This window comes from Xenopus laevis, chromosome 3L (assembly GCF_017654675.1).
Source record: "Xenopus laevis strain J_2021 chromosome 3L, Xenopus_laevis_v10.1, whole genome shotgun sequence".
Taxonomy (NCBI): Eukaryota; Metazoa; Chordata; class Amphibia; order Anura; family Pipidae; genus Xenopus; species Xenopus laevis.
In genome coordinates this window covers 69163534-69180761 of record NC_054375.1, presented here as the reverse complement: position 1 = coordinate 69180761, position 17228 = coordinate 69163534, and the positions used below count along the sequence as shown (strand labels likewise).

The following is a 17228-nucleotide window of genomic DNA, read 5'->3' as shown; positions in this document are numbered from 1 at the left end:
TGTTTATTCCACAATTCCAGCAGGAGTTGAGGCTGATGCAACTATGCCTGATCAAAACATGTGCAATTGTGGGAGCACATTCTGACAAATTGGCGACAATTTTGCAGAAATTACATTTGCCTTCAAAATGTGAGTGATTATTTAGATATAAGCTTGCTGTGCTTATTGATGTAACCTTAAGTTGGCATCCTGAAATTACTGACAAATTCAGGGTGATGGTAACTTTAGGTTTCCCTTGTATCAATAAGCACACTTGCACGTGATTCATTGGGACTTTGTAGGCAGTAAGTGCTGAGAGTGTGTTAAGGAACAAACAGAAATGGTGTCAATGCACACAATGACTGCATCCATTGAAGCATGAACACAACTGCGACTATGGTCGGAAATAAACCCTTATAAGTGCATGTATGGTAGGGACTTAAGCATGCAAGCTGCAAAAGGGCAGGGATAAGTATTGAATTTTTCTTGGATAGCTCCCTCAGGTACAACTTAAATTAATTGGTGAATCTAGCCTGAGCCTTATGTTAAGTGGATCTTGACTGCTTTAAAGAAGTGTGATAAATGGCAGCAAGCAATGATATATGTTATCTGCCACTCTAAAACCAGAATTATGATAAGATTCTGCATTTATTGCAATGCCTAAAACATCTAATATTTCACCACAATGAAGTAACCATACAATGCAGATAATTTACAATACAGTGGTCTATTCAAAAATACAATACACCACCAATTTACTTTAATTATGATTATAAACATCCTCCTGTTGAATCTTGATCGAGACAATTCATCAAATCCTCTTCAAGGAATATTAACATAATTTAATACCGTATTCTTCAATGCTAGTGTTTTTCATTCATATTTCGCTAAATATCAACACTCAAAAAAGCTTGCTTTAACCACATTAGCAATGTAAATTTGCCAAATAGCATTTGCAGGCCATATCTCTCCCAATGTAAATTTTGCCTATTTACTTGGTGACTGCAGCATAAAGTGCTGCTTGTTGTATTTGTTAATGGAAGGGCTAACAGAAATGAAAAAGAAAACAGATTACAATGATGATTTCTCCCCAGGACTTTGCTGATTTCTTTAAAAGCAAAGCAGATTCTATGCTTTGCTTTCTAGCTACAACTTACTCATTTGATCTTATGCCCTCACCATTACTATGCCCTCACCATAGAATTTCACTTTGTACAAATATAACAAACATTTTGTGGACCTTTTCCCCTCACATGACAGTACGATATCGATTGCGATTTTATTGTGCGCAGTGTATATAATAAAACTTCTTACTGAAAAAAGTTGTTACCTTTGCTCCAAAAGTTTGCAAACTTTCCAATCACAAGAATAAATAACAAAATGTGCATGCATGTTAGATGGTATCTGGCATTGTGGTGCACAGGGGATGGAACACTTGGGAACATTATCACTGACTGACACCTGTATGAGCTCATGGCATAAGTTTCCAAACTAAAATGAAGTTTTAAAATGTATATTCTGTTTCAATTTTGTTTGCCAATCTCTGCTTCTCCATCAGTGCATAAAATGATGTTGCCATTATGAGCATGATGTTAATGAGCATATACCACCTACAAGTGAAGAGAGGGTGCTTTTGATAATAAAAAAAAAAAAAAAAAGCTTAATGCCTACATTTTATAAATTGTAACAAAACTAAGATGCTTTTACTTCATAAATGTCATCATCTTTTGCACCTTTAAAACAATTTATACAGGGTTTGACAATCTACTAAATCTACTAAAATCCATCTTTAACAGTATATACTAAAAAGAGGGAAACTCTAGCCCTAAAAACAACTATGAGCATATAAATATTAAAGGCAAAATTGATATTTTGATGAAGTCATCACCAAATCGAGACTTATGTTGCTGCAGCTGGGTTGTAAGCTTTTTAAATGGAATATCCAATAAGTTTCTTTTTGCCCCATTTGCATTGCTCCAAACCCTTGAAAACTGACATTTTACAGTTCCTGGCATGATATTCCTTAAAATGTCCTGCCATTTTGTGATTACACTTGTTCTTCCTAAAGTTGTGTATATGGATCAAGTTTATGTACTCAAGTTCCAAATTACACCAATGCAGCTACCCATAGCAACCAATAATATCTTTGGTTTTATTTTTACCTTTCACAGGTATAGGGTTCATTATCTGGAAACCCATTATCGAGAAGCTCCAAATTATGCAAATACACCATCTATCACAGAGTCAATTTTGACTGAAATAAGTAACTTATATACAAAATACCTGCATCTATAGGTGTTTAAAGCTATTTGTGTATATAGTACACTCACAATAATTTTTTCGGTTATTTACCTATCCCCAATTATGCAACTCTGCTTAACTATGAAAGGATTCTGAATTTATAATGTGGCAATCATTATGGTTGCATGGACATTAATGCCCTGCTTAATTACATCCTACAGAGGCATGAGAAATAAAGCACATTTTAACAGTTTAGCTTGCTTTTGTGCTGAAGAGTTTCAATAAATCCAAATCAAATGGCTGCTTCATTGCAATAATTACATGCTGGGACAATGGTTGAAGTCAAATTCTGAAAAAAAATTCTGCTAAAGAAGACAATCATAATAATGTCTGTTACTCTGTGTCTTGCAATTTTCCATGTCGATCATACCTTTCAGATAGCTCTAAAGTAGTCTCTTTTTTTGCTGAGATTATACATACTAAAAAGAATGAAGAATCAAGCTTGACATGTCAGTGCCAGTAATTCACAATAGAAACTAGATGATGAAAACAGGAAAATAGCTCTCTCTGAGTAGCCAAATGGAGTGGAAATTATGATTGCTAGAAACCGTATAGAATATTGCTGCTTGCAGCTATAATTGAAGCCTTTAGAAAGAAAATGAACACCTTCCATAGCTTGTTGCAGCTTTTTACCTTAGAAAGGAGAAGTGATGTTTACACTCATCAATATAGAACATTCTTCTTGGAGAAAAGATGACATACACATTTGCTTAATTCTTATCATAAAAGCAAATTCCTTCAGTCATTTGCTCAAATCAGTAGCATTTCTGGACAATTATTAAACTGTCACTTATCATATTACTGTGGGATTATATAGAAATTAAATGCAAACCATTTTTTTTATAGATTTTCTTGTGTGACATACCATCTCTTTACCATCTGAATATGAAAGTATAGAACATTAATATTATTTATGATTATAAACACATATTTGTATAATTATTGTCATAATAAGACAAAGAAAACCAAATAACCAATATAGGATTTAAAAAGCAAACCCTGCCAAAATGAACCTATAATTTAAATGTATAAAACGAAGACTCCCTCCACACAAGGGGAAAGGGAGATGACACCCAAAGGAAAAGTGATATTGATTATATTGTCTACCCACACTTGCCTTTACACAGTCAAATGTTAGTAAAAAATTGGTTATCGTTGATTAATTGTCTCATATTCTATTGAATAAACTCTGTAAAATAGTCACCATCTGGCATCAGTCTATAGCCTATATATGAATGACTGCGTAGTCAGAAAATGGCTGTACTGGTGTCAGGGTCAGATGGCCGTAGAAGATTGGAGTTGGGACCCAGGAGAAAGCCTGCTTTGCAGGTTTGCCAGATAAAGTCCAGTTCACAGTACCAAAGGAAGTAAAACAGAACAATTATGAAGTCCTGGCAAAGAGTCAAGGGCAGGCAACAAACAACAGAGTCAGGTACAAAGCAAGATCTCGAATTGAGGAATCATTCAAAAATAGTAATTTAGAGCACCCAGAAACACAGAAGTAGGACCTATAATCAGGCTTTGAACCAGGTCCGGACTGAGAATTAAAATAGACCCTGGCATTTCAGGTATACAGAGGCCCAAACAGCCCACATAGAGGCCCAAACAGCCCCCACCAGCCCACTAAATACTGTCTTTCTATGGGACCTTATAGCAGTCCCTCTGCCATTTGCCAGAACCCACAGATTGCCAGTCCGGGCCTGCTTTGAACCCAGGAACGCAAGCATCTTTTGTTTTGAATTTGACTCTAAAATCATGCACAATGACAACCAAATCTCTGTAATTATTATCCACTACTACAGTATCAAATTAAGATACTGTATAATCTATATGTCACAGGTGGATCATTTATTTGTAAAACAACTTGTTACTTTTTCTCACCTTTAGTTAACATTTGTTTTTCTCTGTAATTTTGAAGATAGTAATTCTAAGATTTGCTGAAGTACAGCAGCATTTTGTTTTATAGAAACCACCAAATCAGTTTTAAAAAAAAAGAAATTATCCACAGCCTCAATGTAAAGCTAACATAACTATTAAAACTATATTATCACTTGAATTCCTGTTCAGTTTAGCCAGTACATAACCATAAATGCTAAATACTGAGTATAAGTATTTTTTTGCAGATATTCTCAACTGACAATTAGGGGCTTATTTATCAAAAGTCGAGTTGGTTTTTCCATGAGAAATTCAAGTTTTCAAGGGTAGTTTTTGGTAAAAATTATTTTTTCAGTAAAAAAGTTTTTTTATTTTTTCTATTTTTTTTAAAAAGAAAACTTTTTTCAAGATTTATTATACTACGAACCAGAAAATAGCTTCAATCCAAAAATATACCATTTACAATCTGTCAAGGTCATGTAAATGGCAGAGGTCCCTTGAACCATTTTAAGATGCTGATATGCTTCAGGATGTTCATTTGAAAACTCGAGCAATTTGAGCTATTCAAGTTTTTCACCCTGATTACACTGATTCAAGTTTTTTGTATTCTATTTTTTTCTTAAATTAGAAACCATTCGAGTTGTGAGTTCACTCGAGGTCTAAATAAGTTCACAAAGTTCTAAAGTTCTAAAATTCGATCCTTTCATAAATAACCCCCTAAAAGTACAATTTTGAGATGCCAGTGAGATGTCTATTGACCTATTGATAGAGATGTCTATTGTCCTTGATCCATTCTATATATTCAGTTTATTTGTAGTGACGGGAGAATTTGAGGCGTTTCACTTCACCGGGAAATTCACCAATTTCCCGTGCCGGCGTCGCCAATTTTGTTGACGGTTTTGCAAATTTATTTGCCGGGGGCGAATCACGGAAATTCGCCGTGAATTCGCCTGGCGGATAAATTCACCAATCACTATTTTTTTGTGAAAGTAGAATTTTTAAAAGAAGCAGAGCTGGGTCCATGTCATCTATTATCTACATGACAGCCAAAGAGTTATTCAGTTGGATCACATTCACCTATTTTTCCTTTAGATTTCAGTCTCATCTGGCTGGATCAACATGAGTGCACAACTGCCTGGAAGCAATTCCTGCTGTCTTTTTAATTTATTTACTGCTGTCAAAACTGTTTTTTGTCACAGTGCATTTAAAAGTGTCTTTACAGGTTACAGTTATTTCAGAATACTTGTCAGGAGTTCATATCAGGTATGCAGATTCCTTAAACATGTTTAGAAAGCTGATATACCAGGACACAGATTTGTCAGAAAAAGAAAAACACGATCTCGATCAAATTAAAAAAACCTGCGACAAAACGAATGCAACTTTTTCCTACACCCACACAAGAGCTAAATGTCTAATGTGTTAATAAACTGGGGGGGGGGGATTCCCATTGATATATAGAAATTCAGAAGCTTCTACTTGAAGTGTTTCGTCTTGTCAAATTTTGGCTTTTATTTCTTTAATAAATGATTAATGTCTGAGGTTTCAAAAAATATTACAGTGTATTTGTGTCCGTGTTTTTCTCAAATTGGGACACAATCTTAATATCTGCCACCTAATCTTGCCTTTCCACAACATATCAAGTCTTGGTCACCACCTGTTTTTTTGTGTGTAAATGTCTTATTTTCTGTTCATTCTAAAGCTGGCCATACACAGGGAAATATAAGCTTCCAGTTCAGTCCCTTCAGTCCCCTTTTGCAGCTTATCTGCCCCTGTATTGGCCATATAGTACAAAGACCAAGTAGATCTTTCGAATTTCGAAGTTTTTTTGAATTCCCATAACTTTGAAATTCGAATAAAAAAAAGACCAATCAAAATTGATTAAAATAATCAAAGTTTTTAACTTCGGGGGAATAGGCTGTATTTGAATCGTTCGATTCGAAGTTTTAGCAATTGAATTCGAATCGAATGATTTGCCACAAAAAACTGTCACCCAAAGTCCACCAAATGACTCCAAAAAGGTTCTAGGAGGTCCTAGAATTCGATTGTTGGAGTACACAAAAATAGCTTGAAATTCAAATTTTTTTAATTCAAATTTTTACTTTGACCCTTGATAAACCTGCCCCTAAGTGTATAACCATTATGAAAAGCTTTTTTTGCTCAATAAATGGCCAAAGATTAAATCAACAGTGATTCACCACTAGCTCCATGGCCCTACCCCTGACCTTCAGCAGAGCAATAAATCTACTCTGTTGTGTAAATGTTCTCACTGAGGATCATAATTGAATTCTGACAGGAAAGCTGATAATTGACTTTGAGACTCTTTCTGCAATAACCACTTCATAATAATGATCAAAGTAACATGTTCATGCAGTGCAAAGTGTCCAATTAAATCATTTTGTGTTCAATGAAAACAAATTAGGTTTCATTTTCCATGTATTCAGATCCAACACTTAGTAGTAGTTTTGATGTATTAGGCTAAACGAGATGTTAATGACTTCAGTGAAACATATTACTGGGCCAAAAAGTAAATAAACTAGCTAAGAAATAAATTTTACCTAAGATAAACATTTACCAAAGGTTATAAATTACAATATTTAGCGAGGCATGTGGATGTAATATTAAAGAGATTATTGCACATTTGATATCATCATTTGCAAAATTAATGCAATTTTATTTCACAACATCCTTTTTTTCCTTTTATTTCATTTGAACGAGTTATTTTTGCTCTCTCTTCCTGCACAAATCCTCTTGCTTTATGGCATGACAATGTACATTTTTGCTTGCCCACAAAAGCTCTAGTGGTCATGGCCACCACGACAAAGTATAATATATTATTTCTATTATATGACTGTATGTATTGAAGGAGAAATAGAAATATAGATAAGGCACATAGAAATATAGATATAGGCCTTACCACTGGAAGGAGCATAATGTGGCCTGTTCAACATGCTAGTGCTCAATGACCAAGTGAGAGAATAGGAGAAGATAAAGGTTATTCGTGGAGGCAGATTAATTAGTAGTTGAAAGTCAGGTTAAGGCATATAAATATAAAAAAACATGACCTTTGTTCTCCAGTGAATTTTCTTGATTTGCTGGAACCCAATCTTTGACTAATAATAAATCTGTCCCTTGGTGTGCAACAAGAGCTTGGTGGAGATTCATATAACACAGTAAATAAACTAAAAGCTACAGGACAGTAAAAAAATCAGGACACTTTCACCTCCCACTAATTCAGGAAGATGACCTGCAATTTGCTTATCAGTCAGAACCCCACAAGGCAACTTAGAGGTGCACTCTTTTGCATCTTTTTCACAGGGAACTCAGTCTACATTATAGATCAATCTATGTATGGTATTGTGATATTTTTATATGGTAACAGTATTTTTTATTCCTAGTAGTCAGTGAGAGTTTTGTTATAGCTTTCTAAACTTTTACAAAAACAAATATGATTTCACATTTCCCTTTACATTTTTTAAAAAAATTAAAAATGCCTTTTAATTTTGTTCCTTTACTAATGAATAGTTGCAACATTACCACAAAGGACATAAACATAAATGTTACTGAACAGAATGATTTTTATGCAAGGATGACCCCTGCAAATCCAAAATAAATGCAAGTAATACACTTTCCTTATGCACAATCATCTATGTACTGTTTAATTCAGCAAAAGCCACATCAAAGTCACAAATACCGACTTTTGTTTAAAATGAATTACATCCCAAAATGCCAGAGTCAAATAAAAGCTGAAGATTATTTAAATTGAGTAAATCATTATTTAAAGCAAGCCTTTATGTAATGGCTGATTTGTTTCCCAATGGCATTTTTATCACTTGATGTTTGTTTACATTTACTTGCAGTGCTGAAGGCCTGAAATCAAAATCAAAGATGTTTTATTACAATAACAGATAAGACAGACTAAGATGCTGTTGTCTCATGTAATTAAAACATGCCTAGCTAAAACCTGCTCCTTTGCTTTACTAGAACAGATTCAAACTGGAAAATGAGGTTCAATGAGGTTCAATGTTGATAAATGCAAGGTTATGCACTTTGGCAAAAATAATATAAATGCAAGTTATACACTAAATGGCAGTGTGTTGGGAGTTTCCTTAAATGAGAAGGATCTAGGGGTCTTTGTAGAAAACATGTTGCCTAATTCTGGGCAGTGTCATTCTGTGGCTGCTAAATCAAATAAAGTTCTGTCTTGCATAAAAAAAGGGCATTAACTCAAGGGATGAAAACATAATTATGCCTCTTTATAGGTCCCTGGTAAGGCCTCATCTGGAGTATGCAGTGCAGTTTTGGACTCCAGTCCTTAAGAGGGATATAAATGAGCTGGAGAGAGTGCAGAGACGTGCAACTAAATTGGTTAGAGGGACTGAAGACTTAAATTATGAGAGTAGACTGTAACGGTTGGGGTTGTTTTCTCTGGAAAAAAGGTGCTTGCGAGGGGACATGATTACACTTTACAAGTACATTAGAGGACATTATAGACAAATAGCAGGGGACCTTTTTACCCATAAAGTGGATCACCGTACCAGAGGCCACCCCTTTAGACTAGAAGAAAAGAACTTTCATTTGAAGCAACGTAGGGGGTTCTTCACAGTCAGGACAGTGAGGTTGTGGAATGCACTGCCGGGTGATGTTGTGATGGCTGATTCAGTTAATGCCTTTAAGAATGGCTTGGATGATTTTTTGGACAGACATAATATCAAAGGCTATTGCGATACTAAACTCTATAGTTAGTATAGGTATGGGTATATAGAATTTAATTAAAAGTAGGGAGGGGTGTGTGTATGGATGCTGGGTTTTCATTTGGAGGGGTTGAACTTGATGGACTTTGTCTTTTTTCAATCCAATTTAACTATGTAACTATGTAACTACGTAAACTATCGTGGGTTTCACCATGAATACCTTTCTTCATAAAGTGTGTCCTGCATATCTTTAATTATTGCTGGCTGATATTCATCTCTCTGTGTGATTGCAGCTATGATTGATCTCATGCAGCACTGAATCAATAAACAAAAACTCTTACATACAAAATAATGTAAATGGAAGCAGTACCTGACCACTCAATTTTATCCAATGTATGTTGAATATTTATGTAGGTAAAAATGTTATTTGTAGTTATATAGAATTATTAGAAAGAATGAAGGAGTCTCTGTAAAAGGCCTCCTAGTAAGAGATGTATTTGTAAGGGCCCTATGAGAAATTTGTGGTTTTCATCTGATTCATTCCTTAAGTTTCTAATAGGTTTGAACAAACATTTACAATTCAAAAGAATTTAAAGCAGACAAAATGATTTGCTTTGGACAGTGACACATTTGGCAGACAGTGTATATGTAACCTTCTACAACACTGACTGCATTTTGCTTTGTTAAAGTGCTACATAAACATTTACTTTCTGAAACAAGGTCTGTTGATGTTAGTCTTCCATGGAATAGGCAATGCCATTAAAATCTTCTTCATTCTCCTATGACTGCTATGACACCCCTAACTTGTATAGGAGCAAAAAAATGACAACATGCACATGTTGACTGTAAACCAGGATATAGTAATGCAAAGTATAAGGAAGCACACATGTCTTCAGTATTATAATGAAAGTGATTTGTAAACATGTAAGTTTATTATATTAAAAGCTTTTCTTTTATGCCTTTTTCTTTTGTGCCTTAAATGCTGGAAAGAATTTTACCAAAAACATTACCTGAATATTGAAACTTTTGCAGTTTTGAAGTCATTATATTGCCTATAAGAGGCCAAAGATCAAGAAAGTGATACGCCTTAATTCTGTAGAAACAGTATTCCATATACATCCCTTCATTCTATTTGTGCCATGTGTTTGGTAAGCACACTTTACTTCCTACACAGTGCTGGAGTACATGCTTAGTGTGACATTAGTCATAATATTGGTAGTTACTATTTATACTCAGTAAGTATCCTGCAACAGGAGAATTAGCCAGACCGGTATCTAATAATGATCTTATTGTAGACTGCTAATTATTCAAATATTTATCTTGTTAATGGTGTTGGCAAACTTATACTAGGTACACAAGTTCCTTATCAAATTCCTCAGCAACAGAGCTATAAACCTTTGGAGAACATATCTTGAAATTGTAGGGTTCTTTTAAAACCCTGCCTTTTGAAAATTAGGGTACATGTAAAAAATCAACCAGATCAGGCGACCTCCAATAAATTCATATTGTGGGGCTGCAATGACTGCAAACTGTTTGTATTTAAATTAAATAAAATCAGTACAAGCCTGAATTTTCATAGATCTGGCATCTATTATTGTTCCCACCCAGGTGGGATAATAGACTCTATGGGGTATATATATCAAAGAGTGAAGTTAATAGTGATGTTCCGCCACTAGAGTGAAATTCCGCCACTTTCCATTCAATTCTATGGGATTTTTGAAGGCGTATTTATCAAAGGGTAAACTTTCACTTTCACCCATTGATAAGTATGCCTTTCAAAATCCCATAGAAATGAATTGTGGCGGAACTTCACTCTTTGATAAATTTACCCCTATACCTGTATTATAAAATTCCTGATATGTTGGTACTCTAATGCTTAATTCTAAGAATTACATTTCTTAAAAAGAATCCTGCACGCAAATGAAATATCAAAATCTGACACATTCAAATTGCTATACTAAATTTTCTAATGTATTGTTCTCACTATGTAATTATTCTGAAAGATTACATGTACTCTTAAAGATTGCATGTTTCTTTGACAGCTTAAAATTGGCAGCCATCCTCATCCCACATATTTTGCTTTCAACTTTTTAATCAACTTACTTAATGATGGAAAAACTCAGTGTACTTCCTCCATATGTGTGCAAAATCAAGAACAAAAGTATGCCTTTCACACTGCAAATTAATTACTGATTCATTATATTAAACCTCCACAGAAAGCAAATGATAAAGAACAACATGAAACAAATGATAACTTATTTCCTGAAGGCGGGGTACATAAACCTGCCAAAATCAATTACACAAAAAGCAAACTCTACTCCAAATAAATTTGGGTTCCATGTATATGTATGGAACTATCATTTTAAATACTTAGAGGCAGATTTATGAATAAATATCATGGGATGATTGAGTCTGATCTATAATGAATATTAAAATTTGCTGATAATGTAAATTCACAACAAATAACATGGATATGATCAATTGAACTGGTGAATGTGTTTATGCCTTTAAAATCCACTGGAAAAAAAGTATAGATAATATTTAATTGCCTATAGCTTTCTGTGGGATTAAACATTCAAAAATGGTCATACTTTTGTCTGTGATGAATCCTAAATCTGGGATAATGAAAAATATAAAATCTGATAAAATTAATTAGCCAGTTGAATTGATAGTTTCAATATACAAATGTCTGGAAATCCAGTAGCAAACTCTAAAGTTTCACATTATCTGTTCCATTAGGGTTACAAGTTTAATAATGATATTTGTAAAACATCTTTCTTGATTTTTTTTCCAAATTTGTTGCATGACAAATGTCACAGTCAATTTCTCATTCTCATTTCTTCTTGGGTATTTATAATTTTCTTCCTGAGTTTTTTTCAAATGTAAAAATGCCTGATACATTTTTTAATAGCTCAAGGTTTATGGTAAGGGTTGGATTGACTTCAATAATAGAGCAAGTCAACATCTGTGGAAAAAAAATCCTTTGAGAACAAATACATTATTCGTCTTGACCTTGCATAAAATATCCATAAAATGGCTGAATATGATACAATGCAAGTCAAGTTATTAACTTTGGCATTTCTGTTTTTTAAAAAAAAGATATATTACAATTTGAAATTAGTAGTCTCTAGGATTTGGCGAAAATTGGGATGGGTCAGTAGTTCTGCCTATTTCAAGTAAAATTAGTAAAATGTCATGCTCTTTGGAAACAAAACAAAAAATTAAATTAGTCCCTAACGTACTGAGGGAAATTACCTAAGATGGAGAGTTGCAAGCAACCACATGCCTTTTATTTCCACCTTCCTCCAACAACCATTATTATTAATGTTTACTTAGAGGCAGATTTATTAAGGTTTGAATGGTAAATTCAAATTTTCAATTATTTTTGGTCAACATCCCCTGCTAAGTCAGAAAAAAAATCATTATGCTTCAAAATGTCTATCATCTATACTTTTACGTTACTTTTAAGCCAGTACCACATCCGCCGGGTTGCCTTGGGTGCCTGTGCGGCGTGGCCCATCCCTGACCTAAATGAACTCCAAACAGTAAGGGGGTTATTTAGTGAAGTCCAAATTTATCTCAATATTTTCTGCTACAAACTCTGATCAAATCCGCTAGGGTTTTTTATACTTATTTCTTATTAAATTTTTCCTGAAAAAATCCATTGGGACTCCTCACATTGACTTATATGCAACCTCGACAGGTCTGAGATGCCAGATTTTCTGATTCGGACTTTTCCATCCTCTGGGTTTAATACATTCCAAAAAATTTGTGATTTTTTTTAAAGTCTAACTTTATTAAAAAAAAAAGCAAAAATTTTTCGTTGGAGTTTAGTAAATAACCCGCTAAGTGATACATTAAACAGTTCCAAACAAGTCATTTTGATTTCCTATGTATTTTACCTCATACAAGCTATTATCACACATTTCGGTTATAAAATGCCTATTGTCCTTGCTGCTTGCTGTAAATGTCCATCTTAATGACATGCTACCAACTGCTATTAGAGCTACTTTATGTTAGCATGTGGGAATATTATGTGACAGAAAAAAGCTGCTTGCTTTCATTTCTGCAAACACAACATCTGCCAGATTGCCAAGATCTATCTCAGGGATGAAAATGAATTAATATTCTAATTTATCTGTCATTATCGGTCACAGTGCATTTTTCATCCCAATTTATGAGAGCCCTACATGGTAATCATTGAATGACATATGCTAAAACTTGTTTTCATCAAAACCTGATCGACAAAACTATTGTGACTAGAAAATGCCAAAAAAATGGCTAAGCCCTTAGGAAATCAAAGTTGTTTAAGTTAATAATCAAGAAGGGGAGAAGTAAGAATGAACTGGCCATAAAAAGTGAACATTATTTTTTCATTATTCACTATGACTCTCAAGCCTATATTAAGTGGCAAATTAGACTGGGGTTCATGGATTAAGCAGATAATGTAAAATGACATAACATATTATAATTGCATTCTTTGATATTGAAGGGGGATAATTCACCAAGAGATGAGCCCAGGTTATGGGCTTTTCAACAATATATCTGATAAATATTTGATAATAATCTGACAAAAAGCTTATCAACAAAAGGTATTTACACTATAACTATCTTAACTGGGACATTGAGCGCTGATTGATCAAAGATCAAACTGAAGAATCCAGAAGGACTTCTAGCAGTTAAATTTTTTTTGTATTTTTCAAAATATTCCTGACTGCAAAGAAAATGTATAAAAACCTATAAAGATGTTGAAGCATCAGTAAAACTCATAAATTTACTATGGGGTAATAGTATGACGTGCAGTCTTAATACACATCTGAATCCATGAACCCCGATGAGTATTGCATGTGAGGGATAAAAAATCCAGACCATTATTTTCAAAGCAAACAGAAGTAAATAAATACAAAGGTGTCACATATGGCTCCCTCAAATCAGAACAAGCGCTAGGCTCCCTGGTCACAGATCTTCTGCTTGTAGCAGGCGCCTTTGGCCTTGGGAGGGGCCCTCAGCTACACAGATGCCAGGTCTTTGCTTGTTCAGAACACTAACTTTGCTCCTCTCAAGTTAAGGGGCATGTCTGTTTCCAAGGTTTAGGATGGAAGGCAACACTAGGTTCTCACAGATTAAACGATAAAGTGTAGTCAGGCAGGCCGGGGTTGGTACAGGCAGAGTTCAAGAGTAGCCAGACAGGCCGGGTCAGTACAGGCAGAGTTCACAGAATGGTAAGGCAGGCAAAGGTCAGGATTGGCAGAATTCAGAAGAGTCAGGCAGGGATCAAAACCAGAATATAGATAGACAAAAATCACACCAGATACTAACAAGTTAGACCTAACAACAGGCAACAATTTCTAACCCAGAGCCTCTTTAAATAGTTAAAATTTCGCGCCAAGGACATGATGACGTCACACGCACAGCACATAAAACCCAGAAGTGCGCTCGTGCACCCTAGGAGAAACCAGCACTAACAGAGGAGGAAGCACCATGCGCCGGGTGTCCCCGCCGCCCCACCAGAACACAAGGGTGAGTTATTACAAAAGGAATGATTAGCTGCACAATGTGAAGAAAAAAAAAAACTTTGCCATTGAAAAGCAATCTATTGCAAAAGTTGGGTTTTTTGCACCTTGTCAGCCAACATCTATCCTGTGGGTGAGCTAGCAGCAAGCTAGAAGTATATATTTATATATTTTCTCATGTGATTGGCTAATCACATTCTCCTGTATTTTTGAAGAAGCACACACCACTGCTCATTTCTAAAACACAGACAGACTAGAAATGATCGAGAGGGGGCTTGAGAGGTAACAATCATACACACACACACACACACACACACACACACACGCACACATATATATATACATATAAATATTCACAAAGTACCTGCACTCCTTCCTTGTTGGCGAGAGTGGGTGCTTGGTCAATCAGAGTATACAATGTTCAAAGTGGACCAGCACACCAAATCTTCAATCAAAAAAGGTTTATTTCAACATCACTCAAGTGTCCAACGTTTTGGCCCACATTAGGGCCTTTATCAAGGATAAACGTTGATTGAAGATTTGGTGTGCTGGTCCACTTTGAACATTATATATACATATATATATTTATTTATATTTATTTATTTACTAAGTGTCTATGTTGAGAATGATTTTTTTTAAAATAAGTGTCCTTTGAAACAAGATGAGAACAGTTTGAGAATAATTTTCGTGAACTATGGATTATATTTATGTATTTGTGTACACAGTATAGAGGGAGTGGAAAATAGTGGCGAAAATTTGGGGTTTCGTATTCAATTAGTTTTGGACTATTTACTACAAAACCTTACTTGTTTTTGGGCTCCACATTTTGCAATACACCTTGGAAAACAAGTATCATGTTCTATATGGATTTCACAGTTCTCACTGATTATATAGTAACCTATAGTAAAATTAAAAATGCAAATGTACTATATTGCTAAATATTGTATATTGTACTAATTAGGGACGCACCAAATCCACTATTTTGGATTCGGCCGAAACCCCGAATCCTTCTCGACCGAATACCGAACCGAATCTGAATCCTAATTTGCATATGTAAATTAGGCGTGGGAAAGGGAAAACATTTTTTAATTCCTTGTTTTGTGACAAAAAGTCACGGGATTTCCTCCCTGCCCCTAATTTGCATATGCAAATTAGGATTGGGTTTGGCCGGGCAGAAGGATTCGACCAAATCCAAATCCTGCTGAAAAAGGCCAAATCCCGAACGGTGCATCCCTAGTACTAATGGTAAAAGATAATTAGACACATTGCCTCATACAGTGTCAGGATGACCAGGTGACTACATATAATGCATTGCATAAAGGAGCATATTTTTTTTTTCAGTCAACCAGCTAGTGGCCTTAACAGACACAATAAATAAAAAAAAAAAAAAAAAACTAAAAAGCAACTACAGCATACTGTTAAAGGTCGAAATTTTAGAGCTTTGTGAGCTTTTTTTAGGCCTTGAATGAACTCAAATGAACTCACAACTTAAATGTTTTTTTATTTAAGAAAATGGAAAGAGGTAACAATTAGCTGCATATGATAATCCATAATGATTGCATTGCATTAACAATGAATATGAGAAATAACATGGCAGGTATTTCTTTTTAATAAAAAAGTAAGAAATTAATATTTTACTAGCCCTACACTGACTCTGACTGGTCGTGATCAAAGTGGAGCACGTAGATGAATTTGAAACACAGACAGTAATTAAAGCTCATACCAACTATAGTTAAACATATATTCATTAAGCAACAAAGAGCTTTGTGAAAGGCAATCATTAGAATAAAGCAGCAAAAAAGAAAACATGCAGGGATTTTCTCCCAGTTTTGCCTTTCTTTATAAACACCAATCAAAAAAAAAAAAATCGGTTAAGCCCTTAAGCCTTGTTTTTCAGACATCAATATTATCCAATAATTGCCTGACTTTAAAGTGTACAGATGTTGTGGCAGTTGAAATAAGTGAAATAATTAAAAAATGCCTTATGGCAGCAGGAAACAAGATGAAAACTGAAGTATGGCCCATAGACAAAAGTTCATAAAATTTACTGGGACAATGAGAATCACACATTAACAACAAATAGCACTGCTCATATTTTCTGTAATAATACTGAAAAAATAATCATGAGAAAAACCTTCTTCTGATGAAGTAAGGTGTATATACAGTTTAATTAATCAGAAAAAGTAGGTTAACTATTTGGTGCAATTGTGGATTGTTCTAAAGTTAAAACCTAGAAAAATTAGAAAACATGTTTGAAACACAAATGAAAAAAAGGTTAACAAATCTACATAACAGGGAAGCAACTGGCCTGCAGTCTAACTGACTAATAGCAAAAAAAATCAAAGAGAATTTTTGAGACATATGCGTAGCAGCTCTGTTTTTAACATTTAAATGAGATGCACTTCACAGTCATTCGAGGAAGAAAAAATTACCACTATAATTTAGATGTGAAATTGGTGCCAACAGAACCCGTTGGGTGTCATGGGGATAACTAAACAACCAATTAAATTTAGCTCTAATTTGTCACTACGTATTTGATGCATAATATTTAGCTGTCAGTTTGCTCCAGGTAGTATGCGCTCTCAGTAACTGTGCAATCATAGCCTTGAAGTCAAAAATAGAGCTCAAAAATGTTATATATCAGTCAGACTAAGGCAGCACCTTAACAAATCTGTGATCATTTCTTTCACCATAAATCTGAAATGTTAAGCAGAGGAATTTTAAGTTCAGTTTCCCAGGTGACCAATCACTGACAAAATTTGAATAAAATTCATAAAGCTGTTTTTGTTAAGTCAGTATTTTAGGATTTATTATTTTAAAACAGCAATAATAATTAATAAGAAAACTTTTGCAGAACCTCAACATAGAA

At 34.5% G+C, this 17228-nt stretch overlaps 1 protein-coding gene across 7 annotated transcripts in view; it reads right to left on the bottom strand.

Annotated features, from left to right (window-relative positions):
• LOC108711107 (synaptotagmin-1) overlaps positions 1-17228 on the bottom strand; it is a 308629-nt gene that overhangs the window by 82174 nt on the left and 209227 nt on the right. The gene's annotated exons all lie outside the window — the stretch shown is intronic.